Below are 15,330 nucleotides of genomic sequence, written 5' to 3' on the forward strand. Positions count from 1 at the left end.
AAGCGATTTTTAACTTTTTAAAAATCCACTGATCTTGCCATTCATTAAAGGGAGGGTCTATAAAAACAACCGCTGTCATCTGATATATTCTGAACAGAAAGCAGAGGCCAAATTCCATCTAATGTCAGATCATATGTGACCAGGCTCCTCTTTGGACATGCCTCCAAAAGGGAGTTAATGAAACTTTCCTGGTGGATCAAGAGATCCCGGGGGCATCTTTGTATACGTGTAATTAGATTGACCCTGGCTTCGCATTCTCTTTATGCCCACGTGGAAAGATTGAGAAAATCCAAGCAACAGTTTGTAGCCAAACAAGAACAAAACTCCACTATTTCTGACGGAGTGTCGGCCCCTCTTCCCTCCTCTCCTACTGAACTTCATTTTTAAGTGGAAATGGCCAGGTGAGAGCATCCAGTCACCATCGCTATAGTGCCCCCTTGGAGTGGGGACTTTGCGGTGGCTTGGAATGTACCCAAAGTTTCAGGGCTTAGAGCAGAACGCGGTGGCAGATGAGAAGACAGGGCCAAAGAGGTGGAAAGAGGAGGAAGCAAGGCGAAGTTCTCAAGGGACTAGGGCCTGGGACCAACAGGAGGAGACAGGAGTGGCAGGCGCGGCGACCCGCGCAGCCGTGCTCTCCAGAAAAGCACTTGACATCTATGGCCTCGCACGTCCCTTACACCAGGCGCGTGTGTTGCGGGGGTGGGGAGTATTGGGGGCCCACAGGGCTGTGACCTTGGACACCGACAAACAGGGGGAAGCTGAGGAGTAAAAGAACGGAGCAGCTGGTAACTTAGAGCCTTCCTTCCCCAGAGGAAGAATGAGCAGTTGAAAGGCCAGCTCCACACGGAGGGTGACCGACGCGTCCTCTCTGCGCAGGACGCGGACTGGGGACAGGCACCCTGTGGCACAGGGATCCCGGAGTCGCCGAGAAGACCCAGGGCGAAAGGGCCGAGGCGGGGGGTAGGTGGCGGGGCAGCCTCTCTCGCCTCCGCCCGGCGCACGTCTCCCGGCGCGGGGTGGAAACCCGGGCAGCTGTGCGCGATCGGGGACCCGCAGGCGGGTGGCCAGGAGCGGGAGGGCGGGGTTCCCGGCAGTCCAGTCCCTTCCCTGGCGCTCTCGGTCCCAGGCTTTCTCTTCCGTTTTCGGCCTCTTTTTCGGTTAACTCCCGGGCCCCCGTCCTCCCCTGACGCCCTTTCCGACTCCTCTCCAGTACCCGGCTTTGCCCGCGCATCCCCCTCACCCTTCTCTTTCGCGGGCCCATCACCCCTCCTCCTCCTCCTCTTCCAGCCTCATCCCTGCCCTCACCCCCGCAGGCGGTTCCTTTTCACCTTTTACCCATTTGCGCCCCCACCTTCCCTCCGCCTCCTTTCTTTCCGCCACCTCCCACCCGGGAAACTTGTTCTAGCCTGGGGTCCCCAAAGCAGGCCCCGTCACGGCCCGCTGAGTGTGCGGGGAGCGCCCCGCCCAGTTCCTGGCGTGATTCCGAAGCCCCAGTCCCGCCGGCCCTTTCTCACCGCGACTCCGCGAGCCAGGGCAGGAAGCGGGCCCGGGGCTCCCTCCCCATAGCCGGTCCCCGGTGAGGGCTGGAGGGGAGGACGGAGGAAGGACGCGGGCACTGCACCCCGTTAGGCCCTCCCTCCCGCCGATCTGCACGCTCCATGGGGCCGTGGCGGGTCTGCAGAGAGGGGGGAGGCAACAAGTGACATTACCTGCGGGGCCACTGATACCTGGCTGGGGCGGGGCTGTGGCACCCTGCGGGGGGTGCGCTTCCAGGCAGACCCTGGAGAAGCGCTCCCCGCGCCCCCCTCTCGGAGGCATTGCGGGGCGGGGGCAGAAGAGCTGGGAGAGATCAGAGACCCGGCTCTTTCCCAGTCCGAAGTCTCCCTTCTGGCTGCTTCACACCTAGCCAAAAGCAGAGTTTGCAAGGGATGAGGGGTTGGGGGGTTGGGGACCTGGGGGCTGGGCAGGAGCCGCCAACGTGGAGAGATTTGGGGAAGGTCCAGGGGAAGAGTGAATGCGAAAGCACAGAATGGGCTCCCTAATTCTCGGCTGCTTTCCCCACTTGGGCGATGCCTTCCCCCACTCACCATCCGGGCTGGGCCAGGCGAGGGCCCGGCACGACTAGCTGGAGCGGATTTGGAGGAAGGAGGAAAATGGGGGCTCCCAGACCCTCTCCAGCTTTCCCCCCCGCCGCCCTCCCTGATTGGCTGTGCGTCCCCCGAGCCCAACTTCGGTCGCCCCAGACTCCGTCTGAGCCCCGGGGGAGTCGGAACGCGCGACCCGGGGCGGGAGGGGCGGCCGCGAATCCAGCGGTTGGCGTCTCCCGGGCCCCCGGGGGGAGGGGCGCGGACGGGGTCGGCCCCCGCAGCCTCCGCAGGGCCCTGCCCGCCGCGTCTCGCGGCCGCGGCTCCTCTCCGCCCCCCGCCCGCTCCTTCCCTCCCAGCGGCGGCCGCCCTCCTCCCCCCGCACCCGCCCGCCCGCCACCTCCCCCCGGTTTCTCATTCCTGCCACTAGCGCGCTCGGCGGCTCATTCCGCGGCCGCCGCCAGCCGGGGGAGCGTCGCGGGCCGAGGAGCGGATGCCGCGGGGGCCGCTCGCAGCCGCCGCCGACTTGTGAATGGGATCCGGACTGGGGCCGGGGCCGGCACCGCTGCGCTCGCCCCGCGCCGGGGACGGACGGCCCGGAGGTCGCGTCAGCCCGCGAGGGCCCCAGGTGAGGCGCGCCTTCCGTCCCTTCCTGTCACCGGGTCCGGGCTTCTTGGAGTGTGGGGAAGGATTTTCTCTGGAAAAGAATGGGGAGCGGGGGGCTTCTGTCTGACCCCAGAAGGCTTCACTAATGCGAAGCAGAAAGGGAGGGGGCAGAGGTTTGTTCAAAAATCGGGAAGGGAGACGGGGGCCAGCTGCGGGCGCGGGCAGCGCGGGGGCAGAGGCGCCAGATGTACGCTCCCCCGCTCCCCTCGGCTCCGGCCTCCCCTGGGGTCCGCGCCGTGGCCGCGCAAGAGGGGTTTGTCCCCAGCTGGGGCAAAAGGCTGCAGAGCCGAGCTCAGGAAACGCCGGATACCCCCCGGTCATGGCTCCGGGGAAAGTCGCCCCCGGCGCGGCGCCCGCCCGCGCGGCGCCTCTTGCCGAAAGCCGCGACACGGTCGCTCTCTGTGGGGTCTCACCCCGACCTACCGGATCCCCGCCGGTCGCTCCCGGGGGCTTAGCCCTTCCAGTGGAGGCTGCCCGGGCACCCCGGAAAACAGGAGGAAGCAAGCCCGGGGAGGCTTTTCCCCGCACTTTAATCGCGTGGGTTTGCGGCCGCCGACCGCGGCGCGCGCTCCCGCCTTCCCGCCCTCCGGTCCGGGTCTCGGGCGCTCCGGCGGCCGTTGCTGCGCTGTCCCTGAGAGAGCAGGGGCAGGTCCGCCAGCGCCTCAGACTCGGGCTCGGCTCCGGCGGAGGCTGCCGGGGTCAGCGTGAACTTTGCGAGCCCGACCGTCCCCGAAACCCGCGCCGCCTTTCGGAGCGCGCCAAGCGTCCCCGGCTCCCGGCACGCTCGGCCTCGCTGCCTGCGCTTGGCCCCGGAACGCGGGCCGGGCGGTGGGAAGCGCGGAGAAGCCGGCCGGGTGGGGAGGGCGGCCGGGAGAGGTTCCTCCCCCCCCCCAGCCCCCTCTCCCCAACCCGGCGGAGCTGCCGGAGGGCCCGCCTCGCGCTGGGAAGCGGAGTCCCCAGAGAAAGTGGGGTCGGGGAGGCCTGCGGGTCCGGCTTCCCGGTCCCTTTCTTGCCAAGGCCCTGCTGTCGCCGGGGGCTCCACGCGCCTCCCTCTCCCGGGTGAAAGGTTTTTGTAGATGCTAGAAGAAGCCCTGTTGCTTTTGCTGGTAATGCAGCAAGAATTTCATGGGCCATCACGCTGCTATTAAGAAAACGCATCTTTTAATTATTTAATACCATCCCTGCATGACGGCGGGTCGTCCCTAAGGGCTGGGAGTGGGGGGTGGGTGGTTCCTGAAACCCTCCTGCAGGAGGGCATGGATTTGCCGAAAGTCTTCCCCTTCGTTTCCCCCTAAGGAAATCTTGTTCAGATGGCTGCGAAATCTTTTCGTGTTTTCTTCTTCTAATCGTTCCTGTCTGTTTAATAAGAGGCAGTTAAGTTTTTGGTTGAATCACAGGGAAGCCACGATAATTAATCTGGCGAGAGGATGGATCTATTGCCTTATCACTGGGGCTTGCAGCAGATGTGGATGGTTTTGCGGGGTGTCTGGATTTCCTGGGGATAGGGATGCAGATGTGTTCTCAGGAGCGAGGATCCTTTAGCATCGCATCAGCACGTTTGCCAGGCTGGGCTCCTCCGAGCGCTAGAACCTAATAACGGCGGGAGGAGAGGAGAAGAGAAGGGGCTGACCTTCATTTCATTAATCCTGGAGTTATTTTTTCCTACAAATATGGAGGTGCAGACATCAGAGCACAGAGGTACTTACTGCCCAACCCCAGATGCAGAGAGCCTGGTCTTCTTCCAGTAGGACAAAGGAATAAAAGTTACAAAACAAAGGGACCGAGTTGTGGCCAATATCAGAGGCACTCTGAGGCTCCAGTCACTAAAGTTCGCAAAATGTAAGCACTATTTCAAGTTTTACAGTTGGCTAGTGGGCCCTGGAATTCGAACCTCTGTGCAAAACTGAAATCCTGCCTTGTACAAAGGAACGTGAGTACTTCCCAGTAGAGACCAGAGACAGGCATTTGAGAGGCCAGGAAACTTTGCTTGAGTGGGAATTATCTTTACATCTTGCTTTTGAGACTTTGCAAATTATTCCATTAAAATGCCTTGCAGCCATGCTTTATTATTCATAATAATTATGACTATCATTTTAGTTATTTCAGAGTCTGCATAAACTGGTCATTGTATTACATTGTTTGGGAAAAAGAAATAGATTGAAAGGATTGAGATGGGATAATTTGGTGAGGCCCAGGCATGTAGGTTTATTCAAACTGCTGTTTATTGCTTACTGGAAAAATAGGCTTTTAAAATAGTTCTCATGGAAGCGGTGGACCATCTTGATAGCACTTCAGAACTTTCATTATATTCCGCATTCTTATCAGAACACTAGACAGTGAAATTACTAGAAACCTAAATTCTATTTTCAATTAAGATGCAATCTTTTGTTAATTTGAAAATTAAGATAAAAAGTTACGGCTCTATTTTTTTATGACCCAGAACTCAGTTTTCCTCTTTGCAGTGGTGGGTGTGACTGTGTACGTCTGATTGTTTATTTGGGGATGGGGCGCAGGGGGCAGACTTGGAGAGCCATGCCATGATTTGGGGAAATGCAGATCAATTTCATGCTCTTTTAATGTACTTGTCTTCATAATTCATGGTTTTTTCTTCTGCTTTGAATGGAATTACATGGCTATGCTTTGTAAAGATTCTGGTTTGGGGACCCTCATAGGGGAAACGCCATGACTTTGACCTCATGGTCTGATTTACAATGCCAAAGCTACACTCTCATGAGCATGGTGTGTCTTGGAACCTTGCCTGTGAATGTCAGTGACTTATGAAGTTGATAAACTTTGATCTGTTACATTCAAATCTATTTTTCCAAACCCTCTACACAAGATCTGCAAATCTGATTTTGGTCTTCCTTCATTCTCAATACATTTATGTAAGTAAATGTTTAAGGAGAATAATAATTTCATTTGAGGTTATTTTCAATACTGATTTTTTTCACTTTGATCATAGGCATACTTAATCATTCAATAATAGTAATGAAACAGTGGTCTATAGAGTTTGAAGGTAGGTAGCAAACTAGCCAACCTTTTTTCTTGAACTATGGAATTTGCAGAATGTCTATGAATTTCCAAGGTTTTTTTTTTTTTCTTAGAAAATGTGAGCACTGTGTAAATTCAATAGCCAATGATTTAAGGGATTGAAGTGCGTTTGGGATGATTTTCCTCCTTGGAAATTGGCTGCTGTTTCATAAAAAGTTACCTAATTTGTCAAGAATCCACATTCTACATTTACCAAGAATGTTGGGTTGGCAACATTTCCAGTTCAGAGCTAACAGCTCTGAATATGTTAAGATCTTTGGGATGTAGAAATTTGTTATTTAATTGATTAAGGGAAAAACATCAACAGGTCTGTTAAAGAGAAAAAACTATAAACCTAGAGAAAGTTGGACACCTCCCAGTACAACCCTGGAGTAGGAATGAGCTGTTCCATCAAGATTGCCGTGATAGCCATCCACAGCGTCCTTTATAAGCAGGAAGGGCTAAAAGTAAAAAACAAAAAACAAAAAAACAAAACACTTGAGGAGCATAATTAGACATCTTTCTGCTATAATTTTACCCTGACATTGAGAGCCTTGTGCATCTCTGGAAACGGACTCCTTCGCGGAAGATTGCACTTCTGGCCACTAGAGGGCAATGGCGGCCTTCTCCAACTTTCTGCATGGGCCCATCTGCTTTTGAGGGCGTCATGAAAAGCGATTTTGTTAACTACCAGCCTTGTCTGCCCCTCGCGGGAGAGACCGAATTCAATCTAGCTGTGGTTCAGGCTACTGCTCGAGCAGTTTGTCGGGATTAACATCTTTCTAGTGGGTGGATCCCGTTACCTGCAGACTTACTCTTCCCACCTTGGAGCTGACTAGGAAGTTGGGGGATCCTGCGACTTGAGATTGAGCAGGAGCCTGGGTGGGGGCGGGGCTGCAAAATAAACGAGGTCACTTCTCACTGAGGCAGTGATCTGCTCTGCGAGGATTTTCTGGATTTTTTTTTTTTTTGGTAGAAAGAGCATCATTTCTGATTCCGAGGGGAAGGCAATAGAACGGAGAAAACAGAGAAATATTAGTGAGAAGACGGTGATATCATGGCCTGTTCTTCCAAAGAGGTTTTGAAGATGTCTGGGAGACATTTCTAATTTGCAAAAAAGAAGAGTTTGATCTTCAGTCAACACTGTGGGCCATCGAGTTTTAATCTAATAGTAACTGTTTTTACTATTACCTTTGAACATTCTTGACATTGCTATATAAAAAAGCTAACTTGAGCAGAGAGTAAAATTTAATTCAAGGTTGGTCCTCATGCGCTGGAGTTTAATCATTTGATTTTTTTTTCTTTCTCGGTGATATGGAAATTACAGCTTATGATTAAATTGCATATTTCAGGCTGCACAAATTTATATTTGTTACTGTTTGATAGTGTCATTATGAAAGTTCAGAAGGAGAATGAAAAAAAAAAACCCTAATGCCATATTATAATTAAGGGGAAGCTCTATTAAAAAATAAGCACTGTCTTAAGTGGATACTTATTTGTATTTTTTTTTTTTTTCACTGAGTACAACTGCCTCTCTGGTGAATCAGCAATGGAATTCTCTGCAGCTCTGAGCTGTGTTGGAATTTGGAGACAGTTGATGAAGAAGGAATCAATGCAAATGGATTGTGGGAGGGAGTATTAAGTAACTCAGTGGAAAGTAAGACAAAGTGTTTTGTAAACCGATGCTCACTTACCACTGGACAGTTTATTAACTAAAAAAAAAAAGACAATTTTAAATTCTAAGTGCTTGTGAATGATGCCCATTTGTTAGAACTGGAGGCAAAGGGAAAATTTCATTAGTCATCAGACAGTTGGAGAGTTCTGGGATTCTTACTGATCTCATAGTTTGGATGGCCAAAGTTTGTGCTCAAGGAGAGAATCTGATACATCAGGATATTAAGTGAGATGGGAATGTGAGAGAGAAGAGAGGAAAAAGGGGAAGAAACTAAAAAGAGTATGAGAGAAACTAATGATGCTATTTTTCATGAAAGCCAAATACTTGTCTCCCTGACTGTCTATCTCTCTCTGTCTGTCTCTCTCTCTCCCTGTCTTTTCTCTCATTCTTCATTTAGGCCATTTGAAGTGTTGAATCCAGGAAGTTGGTATAAACAGCTTTCCAGGCACTAGGAAACAGTGATAAAGCTCTTGTTCTATGCCTTCTGGCACCAAATATTCCTCAAACAGTATTTGTGAATGAGCAGGGCTTTATTCTTAAATTTTCCTAGTTGCTGCAAGTGAAGAAAAGCCTTTACCTCTTCCACCACCAAGCCCTGTTATTTGCCAGAAATTCCCCTGACATGGTTCCCTGCACTGTGATGATTTTCACAAATTAAAGTCACCTCTCCACATTGAGTTCTCTTGAAGAAAATGGCTTCGGGCCGGGCTTTGGGCCTGCAAGAATAGTAGAGGAGGCTCCTCCCTGTTCTTAGTTTAAGACACACAGAGATCTCATTTCAGCCTTCATTAGGCTCCATCCGTGAGAGGAAAAAGTAAGAATTCAGGGTAGCGTCCCTGCTTTGGATACTATCTTATCTTTCTCAGCAAGAGTAGGAGTGGAGGAAGCAAGGTAGGCATAGCAGATCAGATTACTGCGTACTCACCCCTGCCGTGGCTCCCTGGGCATGTGTTACCCATGAACACATCCTGGAATGTTCAGGCTTCTTTCCATCACCCCCGAGGCTTGGACCCGTTATTCAAACACAGAGGCAGCATCACTCAACAGCAGGGCCAAGGAAGAGGATGACAGGCATGAGGCCAAGGCATGCAAGTGCAGAGTTGGATCTTCATTGAAAATTTTTGCTCATCGTAGATTTTTTTCCCCCACTAATCTGAAATTTTAAAATATTGCATTAAATTGTTTTTCTCCCCATTACTGAGTTTTGGGGGCATCACTTTATAGTTTGCACCCAAGGAGGGTGCCTCACTTGTCTCACCCTGGTGTCTGCTCAGCCAGCAGTTTCAGCTGTGACCAAGAATGAGCTATATGACCTAAGACTCAGATGCCACCCCTGTAACAATAGGCCTAATAATAATGTCTGTGTCCTAGGATGTTATCATGAAGATAACATGAGAATTTAGTGCAAGGTCTAGCTCATAATGAGCCCCCGATATACTCTGGGGCCTCTTGCCCTCTCTGAAATAGGCCTGGGTTTCAGTTTTATAGACTAACGGTGACAGGTAGCAGAACCTCCTTGTAATTCTTAGGCCGGAAATCGTGCACTGAATGTTCCCTTTCGATTGAGGCCTCTCCCACTTAGTGATGGATTGTTTATTAGTTACCTGCCTTGCCCTTTTTTGAGTGATTCTGTGAGTTTAAGTGATCCATCCCTCCTTCCATTTAAAATATTCAAGAGGCAGTCGAGATTTTAGATTTTAGAGATAATTCCTGCTTTTGAAAAGGGCCTGCCTGCTTCCTACCTTTGCATTTTTCCCCTTCTGTTCATTTCACATATGGGTTGCTGTGATAAGTTCCCCTGAAGTAATATCTGACTGGGAAAGTTTGCTAAGCTTGCCGTGTTGAGATATTCATCACGGGTTTGCTTTCGTTCAAAAGGGACTCATTGCTATTCCAGACGAGCTCAGAAGATAATTAGTCTCTTGATAAATCGTCTTCAGGTTCAAGACCATTCCTGTTTGTTTTTCAGGTAACTGTAGTTTGGGATTTTCAGGGATTTGAGCAGTGACGATTTTAACTCATGCTAGGACTGCAGCTAGAGAAGCCCTCGCCCTGCCTTGCCTGGGCTTCTGTCTTGCACAGGCTCAGGCAAAAGCACAGTGATCTGGTGCCCTATTAAGACTAACAGGAGCCCCCTCACGCTCTCACGGCCCTTAACGGTTTTCCAACTGTTTTCACGCCCAATATCACAGCCGGTCTGGGCTTTCCAAGGCTCTGGGACCTTCCTGCTGTTTCCCTTCTGGGACCCTCTATGTCATCTGTTCCTGGTGTTCCCTCCTGCCCGCACCTTGCGATGAAAGGGGAGACCTGCCTGGGTTCACCTGGGAAAGCGAAGGGGAGAGCACCAACCTTCTGATGTCCTACTGTGTGCCGGGGGCTCCACCTGACACCTCATTTATTCTAGACCACCACCCAGGGGGAGGCCATTATGATCTCCATTTTACAAATGGAGTAACGACTCCCGAGGAGAATTCGAGATGCTTGTCTAAGCTCATGCGGCTGGGGAGAAGGAAATCTGGGTTTCCGAAGCTGCTCTGACTCCAGATGCTCAGAAATTTGCCACTGCTGGATGCAGGTCTCCAGCCTGGGCCTCCTTTGCTCTGGGCACAGAGGGGCTGGTCTGACTGCCCCACCCTGTGTCCCTACCACGTCCCAGATCTCATCCATAAAAGGGGCTTCCGAGATCCTCTGATCTAACCCCCTTCTCAGCAGGCTTTTGTTTTGCCAGTAATCCTACAGCCTCTTACGTGTCCTGATGACAGCCTGCTAACTACCTCTCGGGGAACCCATGAGGGGAACAGGTGATTCATTAACTCTGTTCATTAAAATGCTCCATTTTAATGAAGGAGGAACTAAAGCACCCTTTTTTGATAACTTTCTCCCATCACTTTTTCCTTTTCCTGAAAGCCCTACAAGTATTGGAAAACTGGCATTTGGTAATAGTTAAATTGCAGCATTTATTGAACACTTAGCTGGTTTCAGGCACGGTGCTGAGAACGTTCTGTATAATGGGAGTTATCCACACTGACCCTAGGAGCCGGTAGGATGATTGCTAGCATCTTACAGGGGAAAAGCAGACATGCCCAGGGTTCCACAGGCGGTAACTGGCAACGCTGGGCTCCAGACCCGGCTGTCAGACACCAAAGCTTAGCCCCTGTGTCAGGCTGCTCCTTCCACGCAGGGCTTCAGCTGGTCTGTCTGATGAGATAACGGTTTCCAGACCACACTCACATCCCCATCCCTCCCATCTGTTTCCATTCCGTTTTGTCGCTGCCCCCTTTAACACGTGGCATCTTAAATCCGGTTCCCTACCGCAGAGAGTCCAACCACATGGAGCAGTTGGACCCACTGCTTCCTTTAAGGAGGACTCAGGGTTCCATTTTACCAATGAGAACTGTCAAGAATCAGATGTATGAAGCCATTAACTGATCTTTGGCTAGTCCAGTCATCCTTCTTGTAGAGATGCGGGCCCAGGGACCCACTGAGGAACCACGACTTGCCCAAGATCACAGATCTTAAGGGCAGTTGGAATAGAACTGAGCTTTTTTGGTTCTTAACCCAATCTCTGTTATCTACAAACAAAAGTCATTTTTTAAAAATGAATTAATTTTTTTTTAGTAGACGTGTGTGAGTCTGATTCCTTTTTAATTTAATTTACTTATTATTTTTTTAAATTTTCACTTTGTCACCCAGGCTGGAGTGCAGTGGTGCTGTCATAGCTCAACTGCAACCTTGACTTTAGGCTCAAATGATCCTCCTGCCTCAGCCTCCCAAGTAGCTAGGAGTACAGGTGTGTGTCACCACAGCTGGCTAATTTTTTATTTTTATTTTTTTAGACATGGGGGTCTCACTATGTTGCCCAGGCTGGTCTCAAATTCCTGACCTCAAGCGATGCTCCTGCCTCACCCTCCCAAAGTGCTGGAATTACAGGCTTGAGCCAACATGCCCAGCCCTAATTTCTTTTTAAACATACCATTAATTTGGGTATTTATATAAGCTACACCGTGTTACGTTCTTGGGCCGTTAAATTGTGAGACCTAAATATGAGTCTTTACATGAATCTCTATTTTGGAAGTTCATGGTCAGCCCAGTGTTATTTGATATGCCGTCTGATAGTATGTTGCAAAAGATACCGTTTGACCTTGATCTTCACCTCATTTCAGAGTCACCTCCTATTAACATCTCCATTCCAAGGTCCCGTAGAGAACAGAGTTAAGAATGGCGTCCTTCTCTTCCTGTCCTCGAGCCTCCACAAGGCCCTCTGGCAAGTTTAGGTTTGAAATTCGTTTCAAACCCATTTCTTTGTCTTAAGTAAGGAGGTCCTGGGTTGGGGACACAGAAATGGTCAAATCACAAGAGGCTTCCTTCTGAGAGCTGACAATGTTAACAGTACAGAAAATACTAGGACTGTCAATTAAAAACTGGAGCTGTGTACAGTAATTGCTGCAAAGGAAGTATTAAATTGGGCCACAGGAAGGACAAGTCCCATCTAGTTTAGTGATCAAGGACGGTTTGGGGAAGAAATAACAGAACTCCACTCCTGCATGGTACAGAGAGACCCCAGAGGCCACCCAGACCAACAGACTCTGCCACCAGGTGCTTGAATCGTTGCCACCACATCCTTGTAGTGTCACTAGTGATATGGACTGCGTGACTTCCTTATGCAAATCATTGAGACACTGGGAACCTTCAAAATGCTTCCTTAGGTTGACACAAACTATTCTCCCCAAAGCTTATATTCTTTGATGCCATGCAGAATAGATGTCATTCTTCTTCTACATGGCAATTATTCAACACTTAAATTGTTTTCCCAGGTGCCGTCCCTCCAGTCTTAACATCTCCAGATTAAACGCCCCATTCATTTTTTTTTCTCCAGCAGTCCTTAGAGGAAAGGACTGAAGACAGAAATCTAGGCAGCTAGACTCTAGATTATCAACTCCCTTCTACACACTTCTTTTATTGCAGCCTGAGGCTACATTACATTAGCTTTTATTGCCAGCCACATCACCCAGAGGACTTATGCTCCACAGTTTATTTGTTTATTTGTTTTTCCTTACGTGCTGCTGTTAAGTCACATTTCCCCACCTGTCCCTGTGCACACAGATGTGATAAGTCACCTTCGGTGGTGTGAGCCCAGGCTCCGGAGTCCAGGCTGCCTGGCTGCAGAGCTGGGCCCTGCCACTGACCAGCTGTGGAAGTCTCTTTATCTGTTTTCCAATTTCCCCATCGCACTGAGGTTAATATCAGTAGCTGCCTTATAGGGAACCTCTGATATTATATGACACAAATATATAAAAACTGCTTAAAACAGGGCATGAAATGGGGTTGCTGTTATTATTATCGCTGTTACATTTCATTTTGTTAGGTTCAGGCTGTTGGTCCAGTCTGTTGAAACATGTTAAAATTTAAATCTTTACTCTGTTATTCAGTATATCCGTCCTCTCTCCTGGTCTCACGCTATGGGTTGGTTTACTCAGTCACCAACCTTGCTTGATAAAATAGAACAAAGATAGAGCAGATGAAGGAGGGACAGGGTCTCTTGGTAAACCACACAAGATGCTTCTGTTTGAATGAGTCAATACCCAGGAAGACAGCATTCTACTTGTAACTCATTCTGTGTAGTGAATATCTGTGAGTTTGCCTGTTTGTTTGGCTGCCTGGCTTCAGAACCACCTTCCTGTGTTAAGGGGATGATCCCAATAAGATTCTCTACAGAAATAAGAGCTTTCCTGTACTCCAGAGCTAGCTAGAGAGCTGCTTCCCTGACTTTCCTGGAAGCTAGAATCCCAACTCAGCACCCAGTCCCCAGTGTTTTCAATTTGGATTCATTATCTTACACATGAGTGCACACGCATCCATGACCATTGACCTGGAGAATTCATTCTGGTTATGGTAGCAGTGGCTGTACGACATCAGATTTCCTGGGATCACAGAGGTGGCAAAGTAACTTTGTAGCCACCCATGTCCAGCAGGGACAACCGTGGTGTCTTCATCACCCTCCTGGTTCCAAGGCAAGATCTGGTCTGCGGTTCTGACTGCTCAGGTTTCTAGGTTCCTGGCAGTTTTCTGAGCCTGCTTCTCTAGTCTTCCTGCAACAACTGGGGTACCCAGAGTCTGTTTCTGTTGTTATCAACTAAGAGACCCCAAATGCTTCATTTCCCAACATATCCTTGCAAGGCTGTTAGAAGGAATCATATCTGCTGTGTTTTGTGTTCCTCTTTAAGTTGAGTAGAATGTTGATTGTCAGATAGGTTGTGAGGCTGGAGCAGAAGGAACTTTTATTAAACATTGATTAGTTTAATTTGGGTTGAGCAAGAATTGGGCAAGTGTCAGGACCTTGCCAGAAGCCTCGTGACATAGCTCAGTGAATGCTGTGGCACTTCCAGGGGCAGCTATGGCAGGCAGCGTAACACAGCTAGGCCTGCGGATGGCAAATGGTCTCTTGCAAGGGACACAGCAGGTTGTGTGGGAAAGTTGTCCCTGGATTCTAGCCATGGAGCCAATGCAAAAAATCCCCAAAGCTGGAATACAGAGGAACTCTCAGCATTGAGGGGTGCCTAAAAGAGGCCCCATATAGGAATCGACAAGTGGCCCCAAGTCACATCTCAGCTTCTGGAAGGGACAGTCTGCACACCCTCTTGGCAGTAGGGTCTCCGTGTCGGCCCATGTATTAGGCAAATAGATGAAAGTTGTCAGTGCGTACAGATGGGTGAGTTTGGGCAGCAGGGACACACGCAGTTTTACGCAGGTAAAAACTTTCTCTGGAGTTGGTCTCATACCATCCCAGGACAGTTTTCCTGACCCTCCTTTGAAAGGAAGCTGCATCACCCTTCCTGGGAGAAAGGGTGCAGGGGAAACACAGGGTCTCAGAGCTTCTGAGACTGGGAGCCTGTCCAGTGGGCCAGGTAGATGAACCATATAAAAGCTTTGATTTTGTGGCTGATAGAGCTCCTTGTCCAAACTTGAGCCAGTTGTCACTGAACTACACAGTACTCTTGGAGCCATGCATTTTAATTTCTATGTGAAACTCCTTGCTTGGTCACCAGGGACACAGATCCAGACCACCAAGCAAGGATGACTAACTAAACATCGGTGAGACAGTCTGGGCATCTTAAGATGATTATCAGTAGTTGTCAACTTTCCATTGTCTACTTATGAAAGCCACATATTTAAAGATTTTAAAAAATATTTGTTGGACAATAGCAGAAAAACTATATTTAAGTTCCAAAGCCAAATTCAAAATCATGTTCATTTATGCAGACAGTTCCAATTCACAACGCTTTGCCATGAGATATCCCAATAGTAAAGGGAGATTGTTCTCCAGTTACCTTACTCCACTCTATGCTTCATATACACAGCTGTAGGATAAGATACAGTTTTCATTTTTATTACAATTTTTGGGGACCCAAAAAGTACATAAATGAAGCATCACTATTAGCAGTATCATCTCAGAGTAAAAATTGCAATTTAGCAGTCAAAGCTGGGCACACTCGCCTTCTGAGTAATGCATGGGTGATTCTTGTGTTTTATTCATCACTGTTCCTAGTGCAAACATCACAGAGAATCTTCAACTTGAGCAAATCTCAGGAGTGCATTTGGGAGCATTAGTCGGGAGGCTAATGCAGCCTGAGAAGCCACGTCTTTGAAGTGAGGGATGGATTGGATCATGCGGTATCATTTCAGCTGCCCCCACCCCGTCACCCCCACTCCCATGTGCCCTGTATCGCAAGCCAGAGAGGCAACCCGTTTTCACTTACAGAGAGGCATGCCTTGTGTCCTTTTCTTATTGGGCACGTAGCTTCTGTCTCATTTCTCACCGATGGAGAAAGATCACCTGTCAGCAAGTTTGTGGCCAAATGCTGACAAATTTTCCTT

General features: G+C 49.5%; 1 protein-coding gene across 1 annotated transcript in view; it reads left to right on the forward strand.

Annotated features, from left to right (window-relative positions):
- The first annotated feature begins 2,461 nt into the window (after positions 1-2,461).
- Positions 2,462-15,330, forward strand: part of CDH11 (cadherin 11) — a 132,945-nt gene continuing 120,076 nt past the window's right edge. The window contains exon 1 of the mRNA XM_045534041.1: positions 2,462-2,712. The gene's annotated coding sequence lies outside the window, so the exon portion shown is untranslated. The remainder of the gene's footprint in view (positions 2,713-15,330) is intronic.

The sequence above is a fragment of the Lemur catta genome, chromosome 20, assembly GCF_020740605.2.
Source record: "Lemur catta isolate mLemCat1 chromosome 20, mLemCat1.pri, whole genome shotgun sequence".
NCBI classification, from domain to species: Eukaryota; Metazoa; Chordata; class Mammalia; order Primates; family Lemuridae; genus Lemur; species Lemur catta.